The sequence below is a fragment of the Muscardinus avellanarius genome (assembly GCF_963383645.1).
Source record: "Muscardinus avellanarius genome assembly, chromosome: 3".
Lineage (NCBI taxonomy): Eukaryota > Metazoa > Chordata > Mammalia > Rodentia > Gliridae > Muscardinus > Muscardinus avellanarius.
In genome coordinates, this window is record NC_137788.1 from 4,119,647 (window position 1) to 4,133,599 (window position 13,953).

Below are 13,953 nucleotides of genomic sequence, written 5' to 3' on the forward strand. Positions count from 1 at the left end.
GGCTTGTGTGGAGAAAGGCTGCTCTCCGTCATGGTGGTCAGCAGCAGAGAGAATAGGACTCGGGACGTACACGGTCCCCGAGGCCACACCTCCAGTGCGCCGCTCCCCTGCCCTGCCCTACCCCTGAACCTTCCCGCCTGGGGCACTGGGCTTTCAACACCTGAGCTCCTTGGGGGGCAGTGCTCAGTAAATATTAATTACTTGAACTAAGCAATGCTCGGTCTTTATTAACAATGAAGCAAGGAGCGGTGTCTGCAGGTTAATGGGATTATCTGGCCATGTGGACACACTAGGAAAATTAACACGAGGTGCCAGAATGAACAGAGTCAAACTCAGTGGCTCACCCCCACCTCACGTCACAGTCCAAAGCGGGGCAGGAGGCCCTTTCAGTTCCCCTCCAGTGGGCGTCTCAGAACTCCAGGCCCTTTGCATCTTGTGTCAAGGTCAGCCTGATAGCTGGACTTGAGGTTGCCAGGGAGAAGACTGCATGGACGGCCATGGCTGAGTGTGAAAGTAGCACTCAAGCCGGGCGTGGTGGCGCACGCCTGTTATCCCAGTGCTTGGGAGGCTGAGGCAGGAGGATTGCAGATTCATAGCCAGCCTCCGCAGTTTATCAAGACTCAGCAACTTAGTGAGATCTTGTTTCAAAATTAAAAAAAAAAAAATTAAATAGGGCTAGGGATGTGGTTCAGTCCAAATGAAAGAAAAGGAAGGAAAAAGGAAGGAAGGAAGGGTCATCACTCCCAGCCTCATCCCACTGGCTAGAACCCTGTCACGTGGACCAAATCCTATTGCAAGGAAAGCTAGGAAATGCGTGCTTCCTGCACACCCAAAAAGAAATGGAACTGATCATCTCTAGCCAGGTCACTACAGAGGACTGTGAAAAATTCCTTTTTGTTAAAACACTGTCTTTTAAAGTTCTCTTTTTCTTTCTTTCTTTCTTTCTTTCTTTCTTTCTTTCTTTCTTTCTTTCTTTCTTTATTGCAGTACTGGGCATTCCACCTCTAAGCTATACCTCCTGCCCCTATTTTTATTCTTTTTTTTTTTTTTTTTTTTTGGTGGTACTGGGGATGGAACCCAGAGGCCTTTTACCTCCAGGCTACACTCCCAGACCTATTTTATATTTTTTTTATTTGGAAACAGGGTCTCGCTAAGTTGCTGAGAGCCTCACTAAGTAGCTGAGGCTGGCTTTGAACCTGCATGATCCTCCCGTCTCTGCCTCCCAAGCGAGGAGACTACAAGCGTGCGCCACCACACCCGGCTTATTCTTTATTTTGAAACAGGGTCTCACTGAGTTGCAGAGGGCCTCACTTATCGCTGAGGCTGTCCGCGAACCGCGATCATCCTGTCTCAGCCTCCCAAATGCTGGGCTCACAAGCGTGCGCCACCATGCTGGGCTCTTCCTTTTTTCTTTTAAAGCAGTAAATAAATGCAACTTTAGTATATAAATTCTTCTGAATATAGCCTTTCTTTAAAGGCTGTGGGCTCATTTAAAACATCCATGGAGATGTATGAGACTTGGCTCTTTGAATACTAATGCCAATGTTTCATATGAGAAGGTTTTTTTGTTAAAAAACTGTGATAGAAACTTAGCTTGTTCTCTTGGCATTTTCAATAGGGAGAGGGCTGGTTCATCAAATATTATTTGATTCCAGTCTAAATTTCTGTTAGTAACTGTATTTAGAAATCAGCCTCACCAGGAGCTCCTTTTACTTTCCAGAAAGCTAGCCAGGAGATAAGGTAGCCGTAGGACACCAAGAGGTCACCGCATGTGTTTTCCTGGGATAAAGGAGGGTAGTGTGGTTCAGTGGCCGGCACACCTGGCCAGATGTCAGAACACCTGGGCAGCTTGTTACAGTGCAGATGTCTGACCTCATCATTGATAGTGACTAGAAACAGGGTCAGGGCAGCCAGATATGAGCACATTCTACCAGTGTCTTTGGGGTTCAAAGCTTGAGAATCTATAAGTGTAAAAAGAGAACTGCAAGGTTTTTGGAATTAGAAAGTTCTGGATTAGCTGGGTGTGATGGTGCACGCTTGTAATCAAAGTACTTGAGAGGCTGAGATAGGAGAATCACATGTTTGAGGCCAGACTCAGATTCTTGGTGAGGCCCTTTGCAACTCAGTGAGACCCTGTTTCCAAATAAAGAATAAAAAAAAAAAAAAAAAAGCCGGGCATGGTGGCGCACGCTTGTAATTCCCGCACTTGGGAGGCTGAGACAGGAGGATGGCACAGGATTGAAGCCAGCCTCAGCTACTTAGTGAGGCTCTCAGCAATTTAGTGAGACCCTGTTTCCAAATAAAATATAAAAATAAGGTCTGGGAGTGTAGTCCAGAGGTAGAAAGCCTCTGGGTTCCACCCCAGTACCACCAAATAAATAAATAAATAAATAAATAAATAAATAAATATAAAGAATAAAGAATAGGGCTGGGAGTGTAGCTTGGAGGTAGAATGCACCTGGGTTCCATCCCCAGTATCCTCCACCTAAACAAAAAAAAAGTCCTGAATTGCTATATGCTTTGATTCTTACGTGGTCCTGATGTAGAAGAAATAAAAGACCTAGAAAAGAAACAAAGGGAAAGTAAAATATAACTTTAGTATAAGTACATGGCACAAAAGTTCCTTACAACCTTTATTTCCCAAACCAGTTCTCTCGCCCAGACTTGTCTCTCCCAAATTTGTAGAAAATCTGCAAATCCTAGAGTTAACTGGGGAAAAAAAAACACTATAATGCCCTGTGCACTGTTAAAAAAAAACAAACATGGTATCTTGATAAATCTATAATTTAGAAGACCTTCCAGATTATCATGTGTGTGTGTGTGTGTGTGTGTGTGTGTGTGTGTGTTACCGAGGATTGAACTCAGGGCTATTCTGCCTCCCAGACTTATTTTATTTTTATAAAATAAAAAACAATTTTTAATATTTTTTTTATTTTAAAACACTAAGTTCTGCAGCTGTCCTCAAACCTGCGCTCTCCTCTCTCAGTGCCCCAAATACTGGAATTACAGACATGCGCCACCATGCCTGCTCCGGCTTGTTTATCAATTAGATAATGGAGACCCCAGTAAGTCTGAGGATCCTGAGGATGAACGGGCCACCGGTGACCACACTGTGACCGCTGGACCAAGGCCATCCTCACAGGCCTTCCCACACCCACCCTGCACCAAATTTTCTACTAAAGAAGAGCCTCATGCTTTAAAGGGGCCTGCTCACTTTGAAGGTGCCTATATTCTCCTCCGAATGTGTATTTCTTGCTTTCCTAAATAAATCTCGGTCTATGTCTCTGGCTGGCATGTGCTGAAAATCTTTCCATCACATAAGCCAAGGGCCTCTGAGGTCCTCAGTGAAGGAATTGACGCTTCTCCTGTGACATTCCCTTGTTGGAGAGTCACAAACGTCCTGACCCCCGTTTTCCCAGCCAGATGGAGGTGATACCTCCCCTGTAGGTTGTCCAGCTGACTTCATGGGAAGCAGAGGGTCAGGCTAGCACGGGACAGGAACGCGGGATTGTTAAGGATAAGAATCTCTGTGAGCTGCACGTTTCCTATGAAAAGCAGGTTTCTAGCCTGTGAAACTGGTCTGTTTTCACCAGAGAGGGAGAGAGGGAGAGGGAGAGGGAGAGGGAGAGGGAGAGAGAGAGAGAGAGAGAGAGAGAGAGAGAGAGAGAGAGAGAGAGAGAGAGAGAGAGAACAGCTGTGATTGAAGGTAAGGTTGTGATCTCCAAACGGTGGGGACCAGGGCAGAACTGGCCCTCAGGAAGTGAGGTTATGTAGGGACACCTCTGTAGGTTCCCAAAGGATGCTTCCTCGGACTCAGAATCCAAGCCACTCTTTGGAAAGCCTGAGAAAAATAAAAAGGCCACTCCTGGCAAGGCTAAATCACCACTGGAAAGACCCGAGAGGGCCAGGGAGGGAGGAGGGAGAAGGGGCACACAGGAAGTTCTTCCCCTACTTCTGGGGGTGGAATATGGGGAAAGACCCCAAAGTGTGGGACATAAAAGTCCAGAAGGACTCGGGGGAGGTAGATGCTGCCTTAAAATTACACTGAATCCAGGCCCAAGAGAGCCGGGAGGGTCTAGAGAGGCTCAGCTTGGTAGTTGTGTTTAGCGTCTCTCTCTAACCCCTAAACCATGCTGATTGCGAAGGTCTCTCTAGTGGGAGAGATGCAGACAAAGAAGGAAGAAAAGGAGACGGAGGGAGAGATGGAAGAGGAGAAAAGCAAAAAGAAACCAAAACAACGGCCATTCTCAGGGAAGAGCCAGTATTTGCTGCAGTTAAATAAAAAACATTGTTTTTAACTTCATTAAGTTTCTTTTTGCAGTTACTCCTATTTCTGGGAAAGGGTTCTGCTGTATCATTTAAGGCAATAACACACATACATCCCTTTTGAATAGAATTTACTTAACTAAAAAGCTGGGTCTATTTAAAGAATATTAACAATAATGGTAGAGGCGTGGAGAGATTCGGCGGGGGGCTGGGGTGTGGGCGGTGGTAGAGTTCTTGCACGCTCAGCCCTGGGTTAAACCTCCAGCACACAGCACATGCAGAGAGAGCCAGAGACCGAGAGAAAAGAGGATACAGCAAAAGCCTTGGAGAGCAGAAATGGGTGCAGTTAGGACTGGGCTGGGGAAAGGCACCCCCTCCCTGTCCCTCCTCTTCCCCTCCAGATGATGAGAGCAACTGGCAGGTCAGGAGTCTGGATCCTGGGGAGCCTCCCTGGTCCCCATGCCTGATGCCTGGTCCACAATCCCTGGGAGAACGCCCCCCACCACTTCCTGTTGGACCAGCAGCGGCAGAGATGGTTCTGCATCCCACACAAGTGTGAAGATCTAACCCCTGGTCCTGGGGAGAAGATGTCCTCACGGCCAGCCCAGCTGGCCAGAGACCAGCAGAGGCTCCAGGCTGCGGCTAGCGTGTCTTTCTGCTTCTCCTCTTTTGTGGGGTTTGGCAGGGAGGAGGGGAGCGAGTCAACTCAGTGGGTCAGATTCCGGCCCCCCCACCAGCACACCACCCCAAAAATCCCATTCCCCCCACTTTTCATCCGGTGTAAGCTGCCCTGTATTAAATGTCTTTATTCATGTCTCCATTAGACATGTCCAAATTTCCCAAATTCAGGTGGGCTTTGGCAAGCTGAGAGGGTCGGCTTGGTTGGGAAATTAGTCAGAGAAGGAGAAAGTTGAACCGCACGCTTCCATCACCTGCCAAGACATCCTCCCACCCAAGAGAGACGCCAGCTCAGCCGCTCCGCTCCGCCATCCTGGATCCCTCATCTCTCAGACCCAGGGCCTCATCAGAACCAGAAGGTGTTAGCTCTGCCCAGCGTGGCCAGCACAGTAAGCCCATCTCCACTGAAGCTGTTCTTCCCAGGAGCTCCTCCCCTTTCTCTAGGGAAGAATAAACCCAGCCCAAGGCACAAGCTCCAAGGTCATGGAGTGGGGCTTCCCCGTATCCTTACGATGAGGAGGGATTTTTTTTTGCACCTTATTGATAACAATGCATCCCAAGCTTGGGAGAGGCGCTGTGGTGACCTGCTTTGCTGGTGTTCTGCTGGACCATCTTCCAGTAAGCCAGGCTTCCTGGCTACATCTCTGGAATGGGTAGATTATCTCACGACATTGGCCGGAGACCCGAGAGCCCAGCCATTCTGCGGCCGGTAAGATTGAGGCTTTAGCCGCGAGTAATCCGTAAGGATGCTGGTTGTATAGCCCAGAGGGGAAGATGGCTCCACAGGCTATGGGTTCATTGCTCTTTGGAACATTAACAAGTTTCCAATCCAATTTAGCAAGCCTGTTCCTGCATGCCTCTCTCCACTGACTTACGAGCCCGGCTCTGATTTGTTCTTCAAGCCAGCTGTTTTCCAGTTCCTGCCGGCTCATTACCTCATTCATCAGTGAACCCAACTCACATGTTCTCACGATCCCTTCCTATGAGATTTTTGGCTTAAGCAACCTATCAGTGTAGACCGTTACTCAGAGGTACCTGCTGTGGTATAATTTAGAATGTTCCTCTAGACCTCACACAGATGAGGCAGCCATGTTGGAGGCGGGGCTTGGCTGCTAAGGAGAGGTCCCTGGGGTATGGCCTTGGGGGTTATATGCGGACCCTCCTCCCCTTTCTCTCTCTCTCTTGCTCCTGACCTCCATGGCGTGAGAGCAGCTCCCCCTCCCCATCTCTCTTTCTCTCTCTCGCTCCTTTTGCAACATCTCAGATTTCACCTGGCCTCAGATGAACTAAACCCATCAAATCTCCAGAACTGTGAGCAAATAAAGTCTTTCTTCCTCTAAATTGTTGTCTTCGGGTTTTGTCGGGAGTTTTTTGTTATGTTTGTTATGTTTTTTGTTTTGTTTGTCACAGCAGTAAGAATGCTGACTGAAATAGCACCTTAAAATTAGCTGCAATAATTAATAATAATAATAATAATAATATAAACAAAACTAAATACTTATTAAGTGCACATTCTATACCAGCTAACATGCTGAAGGGTTTTTTTTGTTTTTTTTTTTTTGGTGGTACTGGGGTTCCTGGAAGCCCTTCTTCCTCCGGGCTACACTCCCAGACCTATTTTATATTTTTGAAACAGGGTCTCTTACGCCAGCACGGCTGGCTTCGAACCTGCGCGATCCTCCTGTCTCCGCCTCCCAAGCGCGGGGATGACAAGCGTGCGCCACCACGCCCGGCATGCTGAAGGTTTTAAAGCATTATATACTTTAATCCTCATGACAGCTCTATGAAGTATATAACGTAATGATGCCCCTTCTTTTTTTCTTTCTTTTTCTTTTTTTTTTTTTTTTTTGGTACTCCTGAGGTACCAAAGGGACATTCTACCTCTGAGCTACACCCCCAGCCCTATTTTATTTTTTTATTTTGAAGCAGTTATCACCAAGTTGCTGAGAGTCCAGCTAAGTTGTTGAAGCTGGCCAAGAACATGCAATCCTCCTCTCTCGGCCTCCCAAGTACTGAGATGACAGGTATACACCACTACACTTGGCTAATGATGCTTATTTTACAGATGAAAAACAAATCCCAGAAATGAAGACACTAGCCAAAGACTGTCAGACTAAAATTCAAAATCAAGAAATATGCTACCCTCTTCTTCCCCTCAAAAAAAAAAAAAAAAACCTTAGACATATACAACATGATAGAAATAGAAAGAATCTCCTCCCATGAGCTTTTAGCAAACCTGACTGTTAGGTTTGCATCTGATATGGCCCCCTAAAGCTCATGTGTCAGTGACAATCAGCAATGTTCATAGGTGGGGCTTTTAGGAAATGTCTGAAAAAACATGAGGGTTGGAACCTAGTCAGTGGATTGATCCATCGGTGTCTGAATGGACGACTGGGAGGTGGTAAAACCAGAAGCAGTGCGGTAAGGCTGGAGGAAGTGGGCCACTGGAGGTGTGCCCTGGAAGGATGGTACTTGTCCCTGGTCCCTCTCCCCCTCTCTGCTTCCCAGCTGCCACGAGTTGGGCAGCTTTCCTTTGCCACACTCTTGGCCATGACATCTGCCTTTCCTCCAGCTGGAATCAATGGAGCCAGCCAACCGTGGACTGACCTCTGAAACTCAGAGCAGAAATACATCTTTCCTCCTCCAAGTTGCTCTTGGTAAGTGTTTTGGTCACAGTGACACAAAGCAGAAAAATGCACTGATAAATCACAGAAGCCAATAGTGTACCAGAGAAGCTGCAAAGGTTAAGAACGACCCTGTGTCTGAGTAGCAGCTAACAACACCAGGTCCAGCCAGCCCTTAACCAGGCTTCAGGATCACACAGGAGACTCGGAGGCCAGCTTTCCCTCTCCAACAAGGTGGAGACCAGAGCAGCCGAGCCGCCCTCAGGTCAGTGCACTCTCCAGGGAGTCCCTGGGTGTGTGGACACAGGGGACCCCTGGCTCCCTGGCTCTGCCCCACCCTCTCTGGGTGTGGCTTCTTGTATGACCTATACCTTCCTGGGCTGTGGAAGCTGGAAAGCTAGAAACTGCACTTCACAGAGGCTCTTCCAGAGGGGGTTCAGGGCGTCATGTGCACCAAACGCAGTGGTGCAGGGACCGAGCTGGGTGGTAGGTGGGCTCACCTGGCTCCTCAGACAGCTTCCTGATGGTCACAGGGCAGCCGCACCCCTCAGTCCACTTCTGTGGCATTGATTCAAAGCCTTCCCTGGGAACTCAGCCTCAACTCTGTCTCCTCAACCTCCCAGTGAGTCCTGAGGCTATTTAGTACCCTACAATGAGCCCTTTACCCCTAAACCAATGGCACTGGACTCATTTCTCTTCCACACAAACCTGGCCTCACACAGACCATCACCGGGAGTGATGTGGTCCAACACCGAGGCAGAGGAGCCTGGAGCTGGTTTTCTAGCTATATCTGAAGAGAGCAAAGGGTCCGCTGGTATCTGAGGATGGACCCTGGGAGTCACTCTTATACCCAGGTGGAGCAAGGCCCTGGGATTTCAGAGCAAGGGCACCAACCTCCCGGAGGCCAGGGGGACGGCGCAGCCAGAAGGCTACCCAGGTGGCTTAACTCCTAAGGCTCTTCAGCAGAGGTCAACTGATTTCAGGGAGCCCTGGGACTTAAATAGATAAAATAAATAGATAAAAGAATAGGTGAGAGAGAGATTAGTGAACATATACATAAGGAAACAGATTCTCTAGGCCTGGAGAACAAAGGCCTGGCTTGAGAGGCCATGATAAAGTCAGAAGTTACATTTCCTCAGCTCACAGCTCAGGGAAGCCAGGAAATTACCAGGTTGAAGTCAGTTTATGGACCCTGCGCCCTCTAAACAAAGTGGAGAACTTGTTCCCCAGGGCCCAACCCTGGACCACCACCTGGCTACAAAGCCAATAACAAAACAAACCACCCCAACACTTAGTGATTTCAAACCATTCCAAACAATCGTGTGTGTGTGTGTGTGTGTGTGTGTGTGTGTGTGTGTGTGTGTTACTAGAGATTAAAGCCAGAGGCATTCTCTCTCCGAGCTATACCCTACAACCCTTTTTAGAATTTTTCATTCTGTTTTACTTTTTAAACAGAGTCTCACCGGGTTACTGAGAGTCTCATTAAGTTGCTAAGGCTGGCCTCGAACCCGTGATTCCCCTGTCTCAGCCTTCCAGGTACTGGGATTCCAGGCTGCGCCGCGATGCCTGGCTGACGGGCATCTTTAGGTCAGCTGGGTGGCTCTGCTGGACAGGCTGACCTTGGCTGTCTCGCGCAGGGCCTGGATCCTCAGCAGGCTCTCGTTTGCTCTCGAGGGCCGGCAGGAGCTTGCTCTTTTGGAGGAGATAGAGTTTAAAAAGAGAAAGAAGGAAAAAAGAAAAGGTGTCTTCAGAATTGAGGGCGCCATGTCACCTATGCTATAGTCCGTTGACCCAAGCAAGTCACAGGCCATCACAGATTCAAGCAGAGTCTCCTCCGTACGGCAACACTGCAAGGTCACATGGCACAGGGGCATAGGGATGGGAACGAGTAGTGGCCACTCTTCAAACAGCCTCTTGCAGCACCCTACGTTCATGCCACCAACTTCCTCCTCAGAAGGACACTGTGCTAACCCCAGGGGAGGGGACACCCAGACCTCTGGGGATTGTTACACCCTGGCTTTGAACTAATGCTACCCCTGAGACCCCAGACGCACTGTGACCCAATCAACGCAAGGACTCAAGAAGCTCAGGTGATGTGGGTGCTGGGATCCGAGTCACCCGACAGCGAACCCAGGGGCTCACAAACCCCATGTGGCCCGCTCTGCAGCTCCTGAACATATGGCTGGAAAACATGAGCTATTAGACTGGCAGAACCCTCTCTGGGCCAACCACACACACTCTGAGAGCCCGAGGAGGAGGAGCCTCGCTGGCTGGTCCTGGCTGCGCTACAAGCAGCCTTGCCCCCAGGCGCTTGTGATCCTGGGGATCCTGCAGGGCTCAGTGTCGTGGCAGATGGGAGGCTGTGTGGAGCCTGTGACAAGTTACAGTGGGGGAATCAGAGTGCAGGTCCCCTGGAGCAAAGACAGCCTCTTCAGCAAACAACTGTTTCCTCTAGAGACGGAATCAGCAGTCGCTCATGGACCCCATGGAGACTCTATGCCTAGTCACGGATCCCTAAAGGACACCAGAGGACCAGGCATAACAGGATGGGATCCAGCCTACAGGGCCAAGCCTAGAGTCATGCTAAGCAGCAGTCCCATCAGAGATGAATACAGGGATTAAGTTCAAGTGGGCGCTGAAGACCCAGGAAACTGCACCAGGGGAAACCATGCTCCAGGCTCCCACTGCAACACCCAGCCAGCCTCTCATCTCAGGTCTCCCTGAGACCAGCTGGCCCAGGAAGGAGCTCAAACTTGGTTTCTAGGCTCCACGCAATGTGCCGTCACCAGTCCCAGGCAGGTTCTTCTGCATCGCAAGTCCTGAAGCAGAGTAGGAAAGGGCCATTTCCCCACGGGCAACTTCAAACGGTGCAGCTGATTCTCTACCAGATCCTGGAAGGAGAGGTGGGGCCTGCCTACACAGCCAGTGTGAAACAGGTGCGAAGGTTTGGTCCAGTTGTCCATCTTGCAAAATGAATATCAGAGGGTCAATGACCAGGAGGTTTGGGGACTCATCCTCCGAGGATGGAACCGGAATGTGAGACTCTCTGGTACCTACCGCAGAGGAGGCCCTGGGCCAACAATGAACAAGCTGCCCTTTCTGAAGTTGGTAGGGAACCTCATTCCTCAGCCACCCAGCAATGCTCTAGGAGTTCATGGTCACAGTGACAGGGAGTCACAGATGGAGATTATGGCATGGGCTCCAGGGCCTGTCTACCTCTCCAGTGCAGATATGGCTACCACCCCAGCCAACCACAGCCAAGACATAAACTGGGTCCCACGAGGCAACACAGCCCAGGAGAACCAGGCTCTTTCTTCCAAGCAGGGATAAACCAGATAGACTCACTACAACCGGCATTTATTCTAAATACATATTTGGTTTCCCTATTTACCATGCTTCTGCTGGTCTACAGAACTACAGACTATTTCTATGGCATCTCACACACATTGTTCCTGGAAAAGGAATGCATTTCAGAGACAAAGCAGGGATGGGGATGCCATGGTGTGGCACACGGGCATCTCATCCATCACCCAGGATCAGCTGTCCTTCCAGAACAGTAGAGATTGGTAAGGGCCTGAGAAAAGTCGGTTATGGAACCAGATGGTAGCCAATGGCACATGAGATTGAGCACTGTCTCGCTGGACATGGTATATCCTCTGAACCCATAAACATCACACAAATCTCCTTGTACGATGGGTAGATGTCTCAGTAAAGGAGACAAGGATGCTACACCTAAGGACTACTTGGAAAATGTTTAACTCTCACTTCCCATGCCCACAACTTTAGGTCCTACTCGTTTAGAGGTCTCGACGCCATGTTGGCTGGGGTAACTGACCCTGAATATCAAGGAGAATATGGCTTCTGCCACTCAATGAGAGTGGCACTGAGCACTGGGGCGAGTGCTCAGAAGCTTACATGACTGGGGGACTGCAGCCTGTTGTCAGGCAATTAGAGATAAGCAGATGAGCAGATGAGCAGATGAGGCCCCTGAAGGGCCTCACTTAGACTCCACATCCTCCCCATGGGAAGGGACAGAGACAATGCAGACACACTAAGAGGTGGCCGGAAAGGAGGTAGTGACCTCGTTGAATGCATATGCATCGGGGTTAAAGGTTTTAAGACCAAATAAGACTCACCACATGGAAGGCTCCACGCCATTTTTCACTCCTGAAAACGGACACTTCAGACCCTTTCTCTGGAGCAGAACTGCTTTGCTCCATTCCATTTTTCAACTCCAGAAAGGCATTCCAGATGTTTTTCTCTAAACATAAATAACCACCTCCCTATCTGGGGTTTTTTTTTGCTTTGTTTTGTTTTTTTATCATGGCTTTCTTTACACTGCTTTCACTTCCCTAAATAAGCCTCTTATATCCCCCACTCGTGCTTTCTGATTGAATCCTTTTTCTTGGAGAAACAAGGACAGAGGAGAAATTATCACCTTGTAGCACCATCACTATGGGATCTACGAGTGTTTCCAGCAACCCCAAACAAGCAGAGCCAGCAAGAGTTCAGTCCCAACAGGAATAAAGACCAAATCAGTTCACCAGGTTAAGAACTCAAACCAGCTAGGGTGCTAAGGACAGTCAGTACAGTTCTTTCTCTTATGCCTGCCCCATAGCAATAAGCTTGTGCTGGCCTGCTAGCACTGTGGTTTTATGAGGAATGGTTGTGAGGTAGGAGAGAAGAAATAGAAAGGAGACATAAATAAGATCAAGGAAAATGCCACTTTAATATGGAAGGCTGTGGCAGAATTCCCCAATGGCTTCACTCCTCAAGCCAGGCCTGTCACCACCACCCATGGCCAGGCCTGTTCATTCCAAATGCCTGAAGAATTTATAAGTTTTCTAGTCAGCAACCGCATTGTTGTAATACCAAAACAAAAACAAAAACCCTGATAGCAACAACTTAAGAGAAAATATTTATTTGCTCACAGTCTGATTTCAGGGGTTCAGTCCATGCTAGGCCAGGTGAACTCTATGGAGCTCAAGGTATGGTTTGCAGATCAGAAAGAGCAAGCACAAGGGCTCTGCCCTCACATCATGGAGTCCAGAAGTGGGAGAGAGAGCAATGGGAAAAGGGACCATATATAACCCCAAGACCACGCTACTCCTCAGCAACCAAGCCCTGCCTGCAGCATAGCTGTCTTCTCTCCATGAAGTTGTGAGGACATTCTAATTCCAATCCATAACACATTTTTACTAATTACCCTGAGCAGTTAGCCACCCTACCTATGAATAGTTTAAACAAAAGAGACACCTACTGATAAGATACTAAATGCTCCATCAGGACCCAAGAGATGACCAAACACCCTCAATCACCTTGTAAATATCACAGACTGACGTCGTCCTCACACACCCCCTCTGATCCAATTCTCATGAAAGTCTCCTATAAAGAAGAGTCATGGATCCTCAAAAGTGTCTCTCAGTCTAGAGATGGCCCACCTTCCCCCTTGAATTTCTTGCTTCTCAAAATAAATCTCTACCTATGTCTCTGACTGACTCATGCTCAAATTCTCTTCCATGGTGTAAGCCAAACATGTTTTCCTTTCTCCTGCACTGGGTACTCCCTGGACCCTGCATAGAATCAATCCTTCTCCCGTGACAGTCATACTACATTGCTCAGGAACAACTCGTTGCTAAAGCTACTGTTTAGAAGTTGAAGTTTGTCAAGGGGTGAGAGTGGAGATACTGACTAGCAAAGGTGGATGGGGCACTGAGCATTGGTTTGCCTGTGTCTACTCCAGCCTCCTGGTGTACCATCCTACTCTGTATACAGAGGCTGTGACTAAAGTCCCACCTCCCAGACTCCCCAGCAGCCCAGGCCCAACTGTGCTCCAGTGCTAGCTCAGAGAAATGCATCCTGCAAGGCCTGAGTTCAGAGGGAGTTGGGTGTCTATGCTGCTCAGAACCTGTGGGCCTTTGTGGCTCTGGAGTCTGCAGCCAGAGCAGGGCCGTGGCTGTCAACAGAGACAACTCCCTGATCAGTCCTAAAGTCTCAGACTGGGCATCTTCTTCCACCTCCCAGTAGTTTTAGAAGCCATTTTATGCCCTATAATAAACACATGTCTCAGAAAATCCCAGAGTGAATTCCGCCCTCTCTGAGTGGCCTGGTCCATCTGCTGAGACCTTCCTATCCCAATTCACAGCTTGAAAATCGCAAGGTTGGCTTCATTTTGGGGTTGTGTCCGATTTAGGGGTCCTGAGGGTGGGAGCAATGAAAAGCGATTTAGATAATTTAGTTCCCACTTCCCTACTCAGGATTCCTTTGATGGGGTTCTCTATAAATATCGATTAAAACAAATGTGAGCTTTAAAAAGGGCTCAGAGCTATGCGTTCTTTGGACATCAGATTCACAAGCCGGACCCAAGGGGAAGTGGAGAGGTGAA